The 17,226-nt window shown below is 33.8% G+C and overlaps 1 protein-coding gene across 1 annotated transcript in view; it reads left to right on the top strand.

Moving 5' to 3' along the window:
• Window positions 1-17,226, top strand: part of PIGK (phosphatidylinositol glycan anchor biosynthesis class K) — a 134,965-nt gene that overhangs the window by 100,237 nt on the left and 17,502 nt on the right. The gene's annotated exons all lie outside the window — the stretch shown is intronic.

Genomic DNA, 17,226 nt, shown 5'->3' with positions numbered 1-17,226 from the left:
CAGTAGAATTCTTGCTTATATAAAATACAGGGTAGAATCAGAATTATCTTTTGCGCATTACTTAACAACAAGCGTTAATTTCAGAGAATGCTCATTTGCACCATTGTAAATGGTACTTGTTAGTGACAAAGGAAAAGTTGAAAAAATATCATTTGGTGTAATTTTTTTGAGTAGCTAAAATGAAAAAGCAATCTCTCCCTACTTCCTCTGCCCCACCCCATTATCAACTCTTGTAAAGTATAATTCTAAATGTCATGTGGGTAATTTTTTCATTTCCAGTTTTAATGACTCTATCATCCCTTTTACATAACTGTAATCTTAAAGAAGGCAGTGTGGTAAGGTTTTAAACTTAGATTTGGTACTGTAATTTTGACAGCATATAAAGTCTGCCCTGCTGGACTAGAATTGAAGAATTTTAAAAGTGATCTGTTGGTGAGAGTTATGGCCTTTAGACTTACCAGATTTTTCGGAGGCTATAGATTATGGGAAATATTAAAAGCCCTTAAATGTCAGAATTTGTCAGAATTTTCATGAATGTTAATTATTATTATGAGTTTTTCCTTATGTCTTTGCCAATCAAAAGAATTTTTATTTAGCAGATATGGATTGATTAGAAGTTCCAGTTTGAGTTTATTAAAAGAAACAGGCTTTTACTTTAAAATGTTGGCTATATAGATCTTTTCATTGACATTAAAATTGAATATTAAAATTCTATGAGAAATTACCAAAAATGGTCAGAAATTTGCCCCTTTTGGTGGCCTATCTGTGGTTGGTAATCAGGTCCAGTTATATGTCAGGAATTCCCTGGTGTTGTCAGAGCTTAAATGACCTAACAGCCTGCAAATGTCACATTTAAAATTCTGTCTTCATGCCTGACTCTCAGCATGAATGAATTAAACAGCAGAGCAGGCAGCAAGTCAGTATGTTCTTAACAGTCAGAGTGAGCAATGAAACAGTTTGTGGTTTGTTCAGAATAGATAAATAGAATCTGCCCAGAACAGTTCACCTAGAATAAAATCTGAAATAGGAAACAAGAGTTAACCTTTAAGATGGTTGACCAGATGAAATGTCAGTCATATTTTTACAGCTTGAATGAACCAATAAACTATGGTTTATGTGAGAGCTGCATTTTGCTATTATATACTGTATAAATTCAAAGATGAAAAACTTTGACCCTGGTGAAAATTTTTATGATGATATTCTTGGCATTATAAGAAACTATATTAATTTTAACACTGAATTATTAAACATTATAATGAAATTTTTTTAGTAACTGAATTTATAAAATTTTAATTTTAAGATACATATAAGAATTTATTTTCTTTTTCTTTTTATTGAATAAAATTAATTTTGTTCTCAGGAGGTAATCAGGAAAGATCATTGTTAAACCAGACTCTTATAATCTGTTCCTCTTGTTATGTCCCTTTATTGACAGTACTACAACTTTGGAACTGTTACCATTGTCTGTCCAAGTGATGTTTAAGAAACATATGAGTTATGTTGCTAGAAGTTTACTTATAAGTGGATTATTTGAAAGTGGTTTTTCCCCGAAGAGAATAGTAATAATACATGTAATAATTAGGTTCAGCCAATCCCACAAAACTTTTAAATATGTAATATATTTAAATTATAGCATTATTGTAGTATATATCTAAGCTCCATCTATAATAATAGTATGTTTTTATACTATAAGTAACTATTTTTTCTTCTAATCTTGAATCATGCTTTACCTATGCCTGTTTTGGAGCATGTGTCATTTTTATTTGAAATAATGTTATTTATTCACATGTCTTATAAATATCTTATATTTGATTGTCTTTCTGGATGTCCTTGATTTCTTGATATTCTTTTCAGCATCTAGCCTTGTGCCATGTATGTATATATCTGAATGGATGGATATATATATTTAATGGTATAGTGAGAGCCAGATTATCTCTTTTCCCTACTACCCAGCCATCAGAAGCCGGGGCCTCTCACTGGTGGCACAGTTTAGGAGCTGAAGGAGAGAAGGAGCAGGGACAGGGGCTGTAACATGAGGAGCAACTTGAGAAATAGCAGAGAGAGAGGAATGTGTCTCAGTCATTTGAGTAATTAATTTCTTGTGTATGTTACTTAAACTGCATTTTACAATGAGGAGGTAGGCAAGATTTCAGTATTACCATTTAATATTGCCAAATTATTTACCTTTTTTTAGGGGTCCTAGCAACATGATTGCACATCTAGGAAACCCAAGACACTCAAGTTACAAACAGTAGAACTAATAAGAGAACCTGGTGAGATAGCCAGATATAAGATGAATAAAACTGGTAGCTTCTCTATATATGCAATAACTACACAGGATGGAAATGGGAAAAATGTTCTTTTTTTAAAAAAATAAATTTATTTATTTATTTATTTATTTATTTTTGGCTACATTGGGTCTTTGTTGCTGTGCACGGGCTTTCTCTAGTTGCGGTGAGCAGGGGCTATTCTTCGTTGCGGTGTGCTGGCTTCTCATTGCGGTGGCTTCTCTTGTTGAGGAGCACGGGCTCTAGGCACGTGGGCTTCAGTAGTTGTGGCATGCAGACTCAGTAGTTGTGGCTCACGGGCTGTAGAGCGCAGGCTCAGTAGTTGTTGCACAGGGGCTTAGGTGCTCTGCGGCATGTGGGATCTTCCCGGACCAGGGCTTGAACCCGTGTCCCCTGCATTGGCAGGCAGATTCTTAACCACTGCACCACCAGGGAAGTCCCAAGATGGGAAAAATTTTCTTTCACAATGAAAGGAACTATAAAATACTTAGGAGTAAATTTATCAAGTAAACCATAGGCCCTGTAGTGTAAGAATCGTGGAAACATACCATGTTTCATAAGCAGAAAGTTATACCAAATATTTGATGGGGCAGGGAACTTAATATCATAAAAGTATTTCTCCCAAATTAGCAGTTCTAATTAGAATAGAAGCAAGTTTTTTTTTTAATGTTAGAAGAAAAAAATGACCACATAGTTCATGTGGAAGAACAAATATCCAGTAATAGCCAAAGAAGGTATATAAAAAGAGAGAAAACACAGGCACTAGAATTATATAGTTATGTATGGACAAAGGAATAGACAAATGGATTAATGGAACACAATGAAAGGGTGGATTTCAAACTTTATTTATTATAATTGACAATAAGAAATACATTTTACATACATAATGACCCTTGATGTATGTTTGTATGTGTATGTTAAAAATCAGAAATAAAAGTATTATGAAACATTTGCCCTTATTACGTATGATGCACACTATTTTCTTTTTCTATTTTTTAAATGGCAAATAAGACATACTAAATTGATTTCAAAAGCAACAAATAGTCCTGATCCGTGGCTTGAAAAGCACTAGAACAGAGAATCCAGAGAAAAAAATTTATTATGTTTGATCATTAGATATATGATTAAGATGATATGTATTTCAGTTGGAAAACAGTTAAACTTCTATTTCATACTATGTAATACAAAGTAAATTTTGTGTAAAGACTTAAAGTAAAATAAATAAATAAAATATTTAGAAGAAAGTTTAGGCAACTGCATTTTTAATCTAGAAGTAGGAAAGAACTTCTTAAAGAACACACAAATGCAGAAGATCTGTTCAGCACCATAAAAATTCAATATTTTATATAACACAAGATACCACAACGTTAAAAGACTAATGTTAGAATCAAGACAAAACGTTTACAAAGAAACAATAGTAAATTGGTTAATATCTAAAATATACACAGAATTCTTAGAAGTTTATAAAAAACAACTCAGAAAAAGAAAAAAGAGATGAAAAACAGTTCAGAAAAAAACACAAAGAGATGAAAAGCAATTCAGAAAAAAAACCCAAAGAGATGAAAAGCAGTTCAGAAAAAAACAAACTTAAATGGCCAATGAATGAAAAGAAAGCCTAAAACTCAGTAAGGAAGTGCACATTACCAATTCAGTAAAATTATTATATGCCCTTCAAATTGGCAGAAATTAAAATCACACTTTGGAAAACAGTTTGGCAGTTCCTCAAAAGGTTAAGCATAGATTTACCATGTGACCCATTGATTCCAACCTAAGTATATAAAAACATGCATCCACATAGAAACTTGTACATGAATGATCATCGCAACATTATTCATAATAGCCAATAATTGGAAACAACACAAGTGTCCATCAACTAATGGATGAGTAAAATATAGTACATCCATACAGTGGACCATTATTCAGTGATAAAAGGGAATGAAGTACCGATACATGCTACAACATGGGTGAACCTTGAAAACAAACAATGTGTTAAGTTAAAGTCTGTCATAAAAGACCACACATTGTATGGTTCAATTCATGTGAAATGTCCAGAATAGGCAAATCTACAGAGGCAGAAAGTAGATTAGTGGTTGTCTAAGACTAGGATGAGGTGGGGGAATGAAGAATGACTTCTAAATGGGTATAGGGTTTCTTTTTTTTGAGTGATAAAAATGTTCTAAACTTGGTGGTGATCATTGTGTAGCTCTGTGAATATACTAAAACCATTGAACTGTACACTTGAAAAGGGTGAATTTTATAGTATATGAATTATATTTCAATCAAGATATTTTAAAAATTAAAATCACCCATTTCTGGCAGAGATGCTAGGAGAAAGATATTTGTATACCTTGCTGGTAGATATCTGAATTATTCCTACCTTTTTAAAAGGCCATCTTGCAACATCTACTCACATTTAATATATATATACCCTTCAACCCAATGGTTCCACTTGTGAGAATATAACCCATAGTGTTAATATATAAATAAAAGTACTAACATATAAGAATCTCAGTGCAATGATAATTTATAGCAGCATTACTTGTGGCCACAACAAATTGGAAACGATGTGAATGCCCCTCAGCACAGTTGATATATAGTGCGTACGATTTTCAGAAGCCACAAATCAGTAGAGCAAATACATATTTTTCCATATTTTCTAATAATTGCACTTTTTTTTTTTTTATCAACTAACCTCTTATCCCTCCTCCTCTTTCTGCCTAATGGTAGAAAATGTAGTCACTTACACCTAGTATTTTCTCCCTCTTCCACTCCTTCCTGGGATGATGGAATCACAGCTTAGGCAGTAGGGGGTAGTTGACGTGGCTTCATGGCACTGAGAGATTCATGGTGTTCCTCCACTGAGATATACCGTTACGTTGTATAGTTTTGGATTGGCATCTACCTCTTCTGATAATCGCTGAGTTGGCCATGTGCACAGCACATCTGTTAATATTTTACACACCATCTCTTCACATGGTTGCATAGCTCTAGTAATGTTAGAGGAAGAGAACAGAGTACGTAATGAGAAAGGCCAGCTTCTCATTTGCTGTCATTCCTTCTCTATCCATTTCCTCTATTCTCTATCCTCTTCTGTCTTCTGACTTTCTCACTTTTCTTTCTTGTCCCTTTCCCCCGTTTTCCTCTATTTTGTTCTCATAAGCTAAAGTTATATGAATTCTTCCCACATGTTGGTGAGTGTTGTTAGTATTTTCATTGGAAAGTGAATTAAGTACAGTGTCTGATACTTAGTACACACTGGATAAATATGGAGACGTTTGTTGACTTTAGGGATCTGGCATGCTGACTAAGAAGAAAAGAGAGTTAAGAGTTCTCTAAAGGTCACAAAGAGCTTGTGGCAGACCTGTTTATGATACTCAGGTTCCTTTCATAGCCAACAGTGGTGGCGTTTATTAAACATCTCGGAGGAGGTGTGCAGATCGTAGGGTTCATTACACTAACAATTCAGGCAACCTAGTGGTCTTGCAGCAACACAGCAAAAGCATAAACTGCATGGGAAGGCGTAAATTGCAGCTACTGATGAAGGGAACATCACTTCACATGAAAGTACAACTATTCCTTTTAAGGATTCATCAAGTTAGGACGTAGAATATTACGAAGAAATAGAAAAATACATGCAAAAGAAAGTGATTCGGTTAACCTTACATGCTTATGTTGATAATTTTTCTATAAAGGTAATTATTTTTTCTCTTAATCTGTTTACTGGAAAGGCAGGTACAGAACTATCTTACTGAGACAGGTACTGAGAGAAGTGTATTATTTTCCCATATGAGTAATTTTACGTTTGCTTCAGACATGTTAATTTTAAAATTAAACCACTTTTTAAAAATAGCTTAAATTTACTCTTAAGATTTGAAATATGTGACTATACTGTGGTATTTTGTCTGTTCTTGGTCCTGATGATTATTGTCCTCATTTGTGAAATTAAACTTATCTTACTATCTCAGCCTGTTCCTATATTAAACAAGCATAAATATGCATGATTTAAACATCTTGATTAGAGATTTTTTAGTAGATGCTTTCCTGGGATTTAAGATATGTGAGAGATTCATTCTGGGTATCAACATCATGAAACAATTTTATCTTCTTTTTTAATTCAAGACCCTTTACTAAGGCAAAGGCTAGGTGTAAACAAAGGCACAAACCTGTGTATGCTTTAAAAAACTTCAGCATACTCAAGTGAATATTTTGTCTTGACAGAGATATATTATCCACTTTTTCCCCACTGTGTTCTTATCCATATTCCATGCTTTTCCTGGATCCCCCAGTTTCAGTTATAAGGATTCTTACAAATCCTTTAATATTTTAATAAGTTTAGTAGATTGCAAAATCTATATTTTTTAATGCATCTCTGCAGGGTACATGGTGATGATATAGTGTAACCTATTCTCTTTCATTCACACAAGCTGCCCAAAAGATTACTATAGAGCTATGTATCCATTAAAGATTCAGTTTACTGGAAAGAAGTACTGGAGTGTGTCCCATCAGGCCTTGGCTTATAACATGGAAGGTTATCTTGCAAAATTTTGTTTCATCTATGCTTTGTTGTTCCTTTTTAATCCTAGAGGTAATTTTTTTTTTCTAGTACAACCAGTCCATATAGCTCCTGGTATGTCCATTGTTTTGCTTTGGGGTACTCTTGGCATTTGAATGGGACCATTCTTTCATTGTACAAGACTGGTCTGTGCATCACAGGATTTTTGGCATCCCTGGTCCTTCCAAACACTGGTTGCCATTAGTACTCCTCACTCATTCATTGTGATACCATACCAAACAATGCACTCACCTTTTCTGAATTCCTCCCCTCCCATGGAGGGCAGTACTACCTCAGGTTGAGTACCACTGCAGGTAATTATTTGCAGGGTTTGCCTACAGAAACTTTTATCTGTATGGTCCAGTCTCTTAATCTTATAATGTAATATTTAAAAATATGTATAATTGAGAACCTCTTCTCACTTTTCTACATTCTGAGATGTTGTCTTGGATGCTGCAATTCTAGCTTCTGTCATTGTGACATGGATTTGGACAATTTTTCAGTTCTTCTGTCCTCGTTTGTGATAGTTCTTCATCTTATTTTACTCTAGCTATTTTGGCATTTTTATGTTTTTCTATTCTAGTAATGCCTACCTCATTATAGCTAAACTTTACTAAAGGTTGACTGAAATGTCTATCAAGTAGAAAATTTCTGACACTTTCTTTTTAAAAATGTGCCTATTGAATTATCAATACCTGGAAACTCATCAAAAGGCTGAATCCATAGTAGTCTCCCTGCCTAGGGACTGACGAAGATTGCTTTAAATTCTTATAGAGCTTTCTCTAATTGTAGACTTTAGAACTGAAGTCTAGTGAAAAATAGCATACTGCTTATTTATTTTCATTCAAATTATAAGGCAAGTAATGAAAATTAAACTATTTGAAGGTCATGTGCTGCTCCTTTAATATCAACTGGGATATAATTTTAGATTCATATAAATTAATCTCAGCTTTCATATTAACTTATGACAGTCACTTCCAAAAATGTCACTTTTCAAGGAATAAATGAAACTGTAAAGCTATTTGAAAATAGTGATCAATATTTCAATACTGATATTTCATCAACTTTATGTAAGTTTGAAAAATTCTGTCCATCTATAAATTTGTCATCGTAGTTTCTGATATAGTAAACTTCTTTATTAGAAATGAAAAGTTTGAGCCTCATTAGTCATTAAGTATTCCAGAATAAAAACAAACAGATACGAGTTTTCACCAAGTTTGTAAAGATTTTAAAAATGCGAATAGTTGATGTCGGTGAAGAGGCAGTGAGATGAGCGTGCTCATGAACTGCTGATGGGAATGTAAGTACAGCCGTTTGGGAAAGTAGTTTGTCGGTGTGTTTGTGTTTATAACTAATAATAGTAATTCCACCTCTAGGAGTTTATTCAGAAGAAGGAATTAGAATAGGACAGAAAGATTTATGTTTAAATCTGTTATGTTCTATTAGCATTTCTTAGGACACAGCATAATGTATAGGGTAGACTGGGATTGAATCCAGGCTTCACCATTTAATAACTGTCTGGTCTTGGGCAAGTCTCTTAATCTTTCTTTTGAAAATTATACATTGGAAATATGATGATGATGATAATGATGATGATGACAATGACAGCAGTAGCAACGGTGAAGACATTGACAGATTCATCTGGGTTAAATACTGCTGAATAAATCTAATTAGGTCCCTTACCAATTTTCCATAGCAGATGTTCCAAATATTTGCTATAGTCTTTATGCCTCTGCCTCACTTCCATCCCCTTTCATGTTCAGCTTATGACTTAGCCTCCTAAGTCTTGAGGAAATTAGGTGAAAACACCTTCCGTATACCTTCCGCATACCTTCAAACTTATTTGTATCGTCAAGAGTCTTTATCTTTTTTGTTCATCTCAAAGGAAGAAGTGTGTGAATTGTATCGGAGATAACCTTACTTACCCTATTAGGAACGTCGTTCCATCAGTTATTCCTTTCTCTCTTGTCTTTACACTCTCCACTGCTGACTTAGATGTTTTTGTTCTTAAAAAAGTCTTCCTCAATCCTGCTATAACTGAGCTCAACAATAGAGAAACAAACAACCCATTTTAAAAATGAGCAAAGGACTTGAATAGACATCAGTCAATAGGGAAATGCAAATCAGAACCACAATGAGATAACTTCTTCATACCCATTAGGATGACTGTTATCAAAAAACCAGAAAATGACAAGTGCTGGAGAGGATGTGGAGAAATTGGAACCCTTGTGAACTGCTAGTGGAAATGTAAAATGGTATAGCCACCACGGAAAACAGTGTGGTGGTTCCTCAAAAAATTAAAGCAGTTACCGATTCCATTTCTGAGTACACAGCCCAAAGAATTAAAAGCAGGGATTTGAACAGATATTTGTAACCCATTGTCTATAGCAGCATTGTTCATAATAGCCAAAAGGTAGAAACAACCCAAATGTCCATTGACAAATAAGTGGATAAATAAAATGTGGCATATACGTACAATGAGATATTATTTAGCCTTAAAAAGGAAGGAAATTCTGGAACATGCTGAACCTTGAAGATTTTATACTAAGTGAAATAAACTAGACACAAAAGTACAAATATTGTATGATTCCACTTATATGAGGTACCAGGAATAGTCAAATTCACAGACACAGGAAGTAGAATGGTGATTTCCAGGAGCTGAGGGAGGAGGGACCTGGGGAGTTATTGTTTAATGGGTATAGTTTTCGTTTGGGAAAACGAAAATGTTCTAGAGATAGATGGTGGTGATGGTTGCACAACAATGTGAGTTTACTTAAAGCCACTGAACTGTACACCTAAAAATGGTTAAAATGGTAAATTTTATGTATATTTTACCACAATTAAAAAAAGTAAACTAACTCTCTTCATTTCTTCACTTCCATTTTTTTTCTCAATCTACTTTATTCTAGTTTGTACTCCAGCAAATGCTCTGTATCTGTTCTTGCAAAATGTACTAAAATGTCCTAATTTTCACATCATCTTAATTTTTACTTATTGTGATATTTAGCTCTCTGAAACCTTTTTACTTTGCTCTTAGACCATCACTGTATACTGGTTTTCCTTCAATCTCTCTGATCACTTCCTTTGAAAATCTTTTGCTTTTATCTTCCTAGACCTATCTCTAGGATTTTGTGTCTTTTACAAATTCTTACTGGACAGGCACTCCCTACTGTTCAATCTACCATGATGGTTTTCAAATATTACTTACATGTAAGTAACCCCCAAATATCTTCATCTCCTTTGAGTTACAGAACAATATTTTATTGCCTTTAAGACAGCTCAACCTGGATCTCCAACACATTGTCTTAAACAGAATTCACCCCTTTCCTAAATGGTTCTTCTATTATGTTTTATATCTTTTTTTTAAAGTATTTATTTATTTATGGCTGTGTTGGGTCTTCGTTTCGTGCGAGGGCTTTCTCTATTTGTGGCAAGCGGGGGCCACTCTTCATCACGGTGCGCGGGCCTCTCACTATCGCGGCCTCTCTTGTTGCGGAGCACAGGCTCCAGATGCGCAGGCTCAATAACTGTGGCTCACGGGCCCAGCTGCTCCACGGCACGTGGGATCTTCCCAGACCAGGGCTCGAACCCGTGTCCCCTGCATTGGCAGGCAGACTCTCAACCACTGTGCCACCAGGGAAGCCCTATGTTTTATATCTTAATGCCACTGTATCTTCAGTAATATTAGCTCGGAATCTTGGGCTTTTTTTTCCCCTGTCTCTCCTCCCTCCATCTCTCCCTTCTTCTCTCCCTCCTTCTCTCCTTCCCTCTCTTCTTCCCTTCTCCTTCCTCTCACAATATTCATATATAATTAGTTTTTAGTTTATGTTTAATCTGTCCCTTAAAGGTATCTCAAATCCATCTACTCCTTTCCATATTTTGGGGGCACCTGCAAACGAGTATAAAACATCATATTTCACAGTTAATCATAATCATCATCATCAGAAAATAATTATTACCATTGAAAAAGTTATCGTTCCCATTTTATACATAGATAAACTGGGGTTCAAAATGGTTTAAGTAACTTGCCTTAGATCTTCCATCTTGTAAGTGGCAAAGCCAGAATTTGGATATAGGTCTGTTTGACTTCAAAGCCCTTCCTCTTAACAATATATAGTTCCTCTTACCAACATTGTAAAGTTCTTATAAAGGAACTTTGTTCGCAGGAAATTTGATGAATGAGGTGTCAACAGATGTAATGCATGATATGTTTAATTGAAACCATATTTTGGAAGAACTGAATGTCAACAGAGTTCGTTCAGTATTCAGCACATGAGTATCCATTTATTTAGAAACTGGCCTAAAGAGAGTCACCCTCTTTACAGTTCTTTTCCTGATTTCCTTCTCCATCCCAGTTGTTCTTGGCTCCCAAGAGAGGGCTTGAGACAAGGTAGAGATCTGAGGTGATGTGGGTTAAAAGTAGTAGGAGAATGTGCTTAAGATTAACTTTACTCATTTAAAATTGTACCTGTAGTTGAATCAAGAGAAAAGCTTCTTCTGTGTGGTCACCTAATCTGAGGATCTATATTTAGTTCAGAGAGTTCAGCAACATTAAGGATTTTTATAGACTTTCGTGAACTATCCTGATAATGTAACAACCATTTATAACATGATTTTCAAAAACATCTTCCATAAAACTGATGATAAAATATAATCAATTATAATATAATTCATATCCTGTTTGCCTGTATAATTCTTTATCTCTTCACCACTGAAGGCAGCTTGATAGATGATAGTGGTTTGTCCAAAGTTGTAAGAAAATGAGTGTCAAAGAGCCTGAATGATCTCTAATTTGTATGAGTGGGCCTTGAATACTTGAGAATTAGCTATACACAACTAAAATAAACAATCAGCAATTAAATCAACTAGACAAATACACATTTCTTTCACAAGTCAAAGTAATTTGGAGTTCATCACATTTAGAAAGCTAACATCCCTAATGAATATTAGTCATTTGACCCTTTGTATTGCTTTGAATATTAAGATCTTGGTAGTAATTAACCTTACTCCCTTTGCATTACAGCTTTATCATCTTAGTTACTAAGACAGAAGGCTTTCAGAAGAGATTTTGGTTGTTTATAGAATATATATTATAATTTTTTTCTTTTTCTTTTAAAATATTTTGTATAAATAGTAAAGATTTGTTGCATATATTTTATAATGGATTTTTATTTTATTAACAGACCATGATATAATAGCAGTTCTAAATTGGGTTTTTGTCTTTTAAAATTCATTTGTAATTTTGTAAATGTGCCAGATATAAAGAATGTCTTCATTTTCTGTATTCCATTATATCAAAATGAATCACATAGCTTCTGGTGTATTCTTAGATTTTTCTAAGTTTGTCTTAACGTGTAGACCATAGTATTAGGGGCATAAGTGTGCTTTGATGGTAGATTGTTGTGTTTTGAATAGATGTTGGCTTTCTGGGTGTTGAGGCAAAAAGTACTGGAAGTGAGGAGATGGGCCGTTTTCCACCTTCAGGAAATGGAAAAGTGATGTGCTCCTTGGCTAGTTCCCTACTTTTCCAATAGAAATCTGTACATAGGAAGAAAAAGTACATTATACAGTGAAGAAAATAGAACCAGATGACTCATGCCCAATGTATCCTGTGCTTCTAGTAGGAAGGTTTTTAATTTACAGTAGAATAAGGTAAATTAACATTTTAGTTAAAGAAAAAAGTGAGGGAAATACGTTGTTACTTTTATTAACAGGCAGTTATGTGCCTATCCTGATAAACTTGACAGCAGTTAAACTCAAGGATCCACCGAAAACAGTACTAGAAGTACCATGGCAAAAGGAGAAAATGAAACACAAGAGAATCTCTTCTCATATAAATTCAGAAACTGGCTGTTTGGATATAGACATATAAAAATACAGTGCCCTTCAGCTTAATGCTATGTACTCGGCAGTAGTTAGATACTGACTAGCAACAGATAGAAATAGTGTAACTAGGAGTTATTTAATCTGTCATCTAAATTGACCTGAAATCACCTGAATGTGCTTTCCGATAAGGGTTGAGATTATCATTCACTTTAAAACTGATATATTCATGGCAAAAAAGTCATATTTTATATTAAAGGAATCAATATCTTTAGTTACAGATTTGTAACATTCAAGATTAACTTTCATTTCGTAGTCCTAATCATGTTTGGTGGGTAATTAGTATAGTATATTTCAATTATAATTTCTGATAACATTTACATAAGCACAGGTTTCTTTCAAAGATTATTTTTACTTTGGTCTACGTTCAGATGTAGTTACCAGTGCCTGATCAAGGTATTCAGTTTTTTGATTTTGTTTGTGTTTCTTTTTTTATTTACCAGTTCTATCCAAGGTCATTAATACCTTGTGAAAACAGAATAATATCCATTTTACCTAATATTGGTTAACTAAGAGATTTCTAGTTTAAAATGTGCCAATAGACATTTAATTTTGTAGAATAAACATGTTTACTTTTAGATAGTGTTATTAAATCTATAACATTGCTAGAGTGAGATGTAATAATTATAAATGGATATGTTAGGCACTAATTATATACTTTATATATTTTGTTCTGCTAAATAGCTATATCTGTTATACCTAAAAGTGTTAAAGTTTGTGATAGAGTAGATTCAACTGACATTTTAACAATTAATTTTTAAGAGTTTCAGACTTACTTTACTTCTTTCCTGGTACATCTCGGCTGTTTCTGCCAAAAATAAAATAGTAATTGTAATAACTATAAACCTTAGCCTGCTGTCTTCAACTAGTATAGAAGTAGAAAAGGACTGTTTCAGAACACTGTCATTTATTAAGCCATTTAGAGGGCCTTTATCCATGGGAAAGATCATTACAAGTAGAGTATGGGAAAAATAATTATAAGATTTGTTTTTGTTTGCAAATATGTCAAACATTTTTATAATGGCTACCATGGCTAAAAGCGACTGTTTTTGTTAAAAATACTTTGTCAAACTTTAGATAATTTATTGTAAAAGAAATTTAGTTTAAAATCTTCTTAGGTATAAGCAAATGATGTTCAAAAAAATTAATTTGACTGAAATTAACTAATTTCTCTGAGTAATGTCTTCATTTAAACACAAAGATAGGCTTCCTGATTTGTTCTTCAGACTATATATTTCAGAAGAGAAGGTGCCAATGAACACTTAAAAGCACTGTAATGATTCTTTTGGGAGACCCACATGACAGACGTTATAAAAATTCTGCCTAAAAATATGGAGTTGGAATTTACCTTTTCCTTAAACAGGAAAATAACAAAAGCCCATTATAGTAATTTTCAATTTTCTTCCTCAACTATTTACCCATTTAGAAATAGTTGTACAACTGGAGGCAAGCATTATTCATTATTGGTGTATTAGTGGGGGTTTTGTCTTTGGTTTTTTTGTTTTTTGGGTACAGAATAAAATGTAATTTAAATGTACTTTTTGTGATAATTAAGTTGTTGACATTTTTCATATCAGAGTGTGAAACTTTTCCTCATGGTTGGAAATCATAAAGTAATGTAAGAGTGTGCTGATTTCTCACTGCTTTCTTAGAATCGTGTTATCTCAATGTTAGAAAATCTTCTAGACTTTTAAAAATCTATCCAATCCTTGCATCTCTTAGATGACATCTCACCAAAATGTTGTCCACTCAATCATGGAAAAGTCCTCTCATGCTCCTCAGAGCAACCTGTTCTTTCTTTGAACTGCCTGTTGGAAATTTTTCTTATATCTAATTGGAAACAATCTCATACTTTCCACTTCTTCATTTTAGTTTTAGCACTAAAGGCTACATAAAAGAAGTCTAGTCCTGGTTGCATCTGCCAACCGTCATCAAATATTTGAAAGGTTATTACTTTTCTCCTCACTTTCCAAGATTCTGTCTTAAGGAAGACATTGTGGTGTAGTGGAAAGACCATGGTCTTTCGAATGAGTCAGGACTAGGTTCAAACCAAGGTTGGCTAATTAATAGTTTTGTTACCTCGGGTGATTTACTTACTTCTTTTACTCTAGTTCTTATCTGAAAAATGGGGTTAATACTTTCAATGAAGAATTGTTACAAGATAGTGTATATAGAACACCTGGCACATTCTTGACACTGAACAAATGTTGGTTCTTGACAAATGTTGACTCTCTTCTTCCTCTCCCCTTTCCACCTTCCCTCATCCATATTTAAGAGAATGTATTTAAGAGCATAATTTTTTATTGAGGCAGAGAATGCATTAAAATAAAGAAACAATAGGATTCACTTAGTTACTCACTGACTAATGGAGAGGAGAGAATAGGTCAAAACTATACCTTTCCCTGTATCCATTAAGTTTGGTTGAATGAACAAGCTGGTGAAATGGGGTATACATGTAGAAAAATTCATTTAATAAGAACACAAGTAGATGGTATACATAAATAATCAGAAATTTTTGGAGTGTGCACATGTTTCATTTTTTTTCTGTAAAAGATACAAATGGCAAGCAAACAAGGCAATAAAATGAATCTATGCACAAATACCCAATTTCTTGTATATATCATATTTCTATATACAATTTAAATTCATATTCATACTTGGAGCCATGGGATTTAAATGTGCTTAACTCTGAGTTTCCCATGTAATATGTTCCTGAAGCACTAGTTCTACAATATGTTAGTAGTTAATAGGTTAAAAAGAGGGTTTCATGGTATAAGTTAGTGAAATGCTTAAATAAAAATTACATGTTTCTTTACTCTGGGACTTGAAATCATCTTTCATAAACTGATATATGTTGTGAAGATATCAGAGATTTGAAACACCATTTTATCCTCTTTTGAGGACATGCTTTATTCTTATAATTTATTTTATCAGTATAAATAGTATAAAAGCACAGACTGAAGAAAATCACTCTACAGTTAGGGGAGGAAAAATCTTCCTTCTGCTCTCTTAGGTTCTGTGGCTGGGCTTGAGAATTAAACTGACAGAAGACAGATTAACAGGAGAAAAACATAGAAATTTTATTTAATATTTTTATGTACATATGGGAGTCTTCATAAGGAAAGTGAAGACCCAAAGAAGCAGGTAGAACTGAGAGCTTATATACTTTAATAAAGAAGCAATAAATTTGTGAGAAAGTGATGAGACAGAGGGACTTGGGCTAGGGAGGCAGTAAATTGTGGGAAAGTGACTAAGAAAATATATGGGGGAAACTAATGTAAGATAAGGGTTATTTTAGTAGGTTGGTTTGTATAGATTCATTTTGGTGTTGACTCCCAGTCTCCAGTAATGAGAATGTTCTTCCCTTCCTGGTACAGAGAGGGTACCTTTCTCATAGGAAATTTTATGATCCGCTTTTTGGTAGAAAGGTGGAGGTCAGAGAGCTCTTCCTGCACCTCCTGTTTCTCAGGTGCCTTCAGTTCAAAATAATATGCCAGAATGGCATAGCTTGGGGTAGCATGTTCTGAACCCATTCAACAGCAATTCTTTAGAGCATGGGTTGGCAAACCATGGCTCCTGGGTCAAATCAGCCCGCCACCTGTTTTTGTAAATAAAGTTTTATTGGGACATAGCCAAGCCCATTCATTTGCATATTGTCTACAGCTAATATTGTACTTTGAGGCAGAGTTGAGGAGGCAGAGTTGAATACTTAGAAGAGAGATTCTGTGGCCTGCAAAGCCTAAAATATTGATATTTACTCTCTGGCCCTCTATAGAGAAATGGAAAAAGATTCTGCTCTAAAACCTTGAAATGCTTTCTCAGAATCATTCATATTTAGAAACATGACTAATTTATAAAACTACTGCATGTACCTTAATTTTATTTAAGAAGTAAGGATTTGTCTACTTTTCTGTATAAACATAAATGAAATGATCTTTTTCATGACCTACAAATGTAAGTACAAAGGAACCTATGGTAATATACATTACTACTTTTACAAGTAAGAATAACCATATTTACAAGCCCCTTAGCTCAAATGGCTTGTACATAGTAGGCATTGAGGAAATATTTGTTGAATTTATTATTGATAATAAATCTAGAAAAATATAAGACAAAATATATAGTACAAAGGGATTCTTCTAGCTTTAAAATAAAAGAGCATTTCTGAATTTTGAAAGCATCTGTCAACCTATTAGGAAAATATGTTTTACTTACATTTTTCATGTGTAGGGAATAGATATATAAACATTAAAGGTGCAGAGAATGATGAGATAGTATCTTTAAATCTGTGTTAGTATGCACTTAAATATCCCTTCCTACATGAATTACAAAAAAAGGGTAAATCCTAGTACTTTTTAACGTAACCATGTATATGTAGAAATATAAATTAGAGCATATGTGTGTGGAAGTATTTCTTGCTTTAAATGATCAAATTTGCAATGGTTACAAAGACATCTCTACTGCAGGCATGTGCCAGTGTAAAGTGGAGACTGATACATTTAA

Source organism: Balaenoptera musculus, chromosome 1 (assembly GCF_009873245.2).
Source record: "Balaenoptera musculus isolate JJ_BM4_2016_0621 chromosome 1, mBalMus1.pri.v3, whole genome shotgun sequence".
Classification (NCBI taxonomy): Eukaryota; Metazoa; Chordata; class Mammalia; order Artiodactyla; family Balaenopteridae; genus Balaenoptera; species Balaenoptera musculus.
Note: the sequence above shows the minus strand (reverse complement) of the source record. Positions and strands in the feature narration are given on the sequence as shown.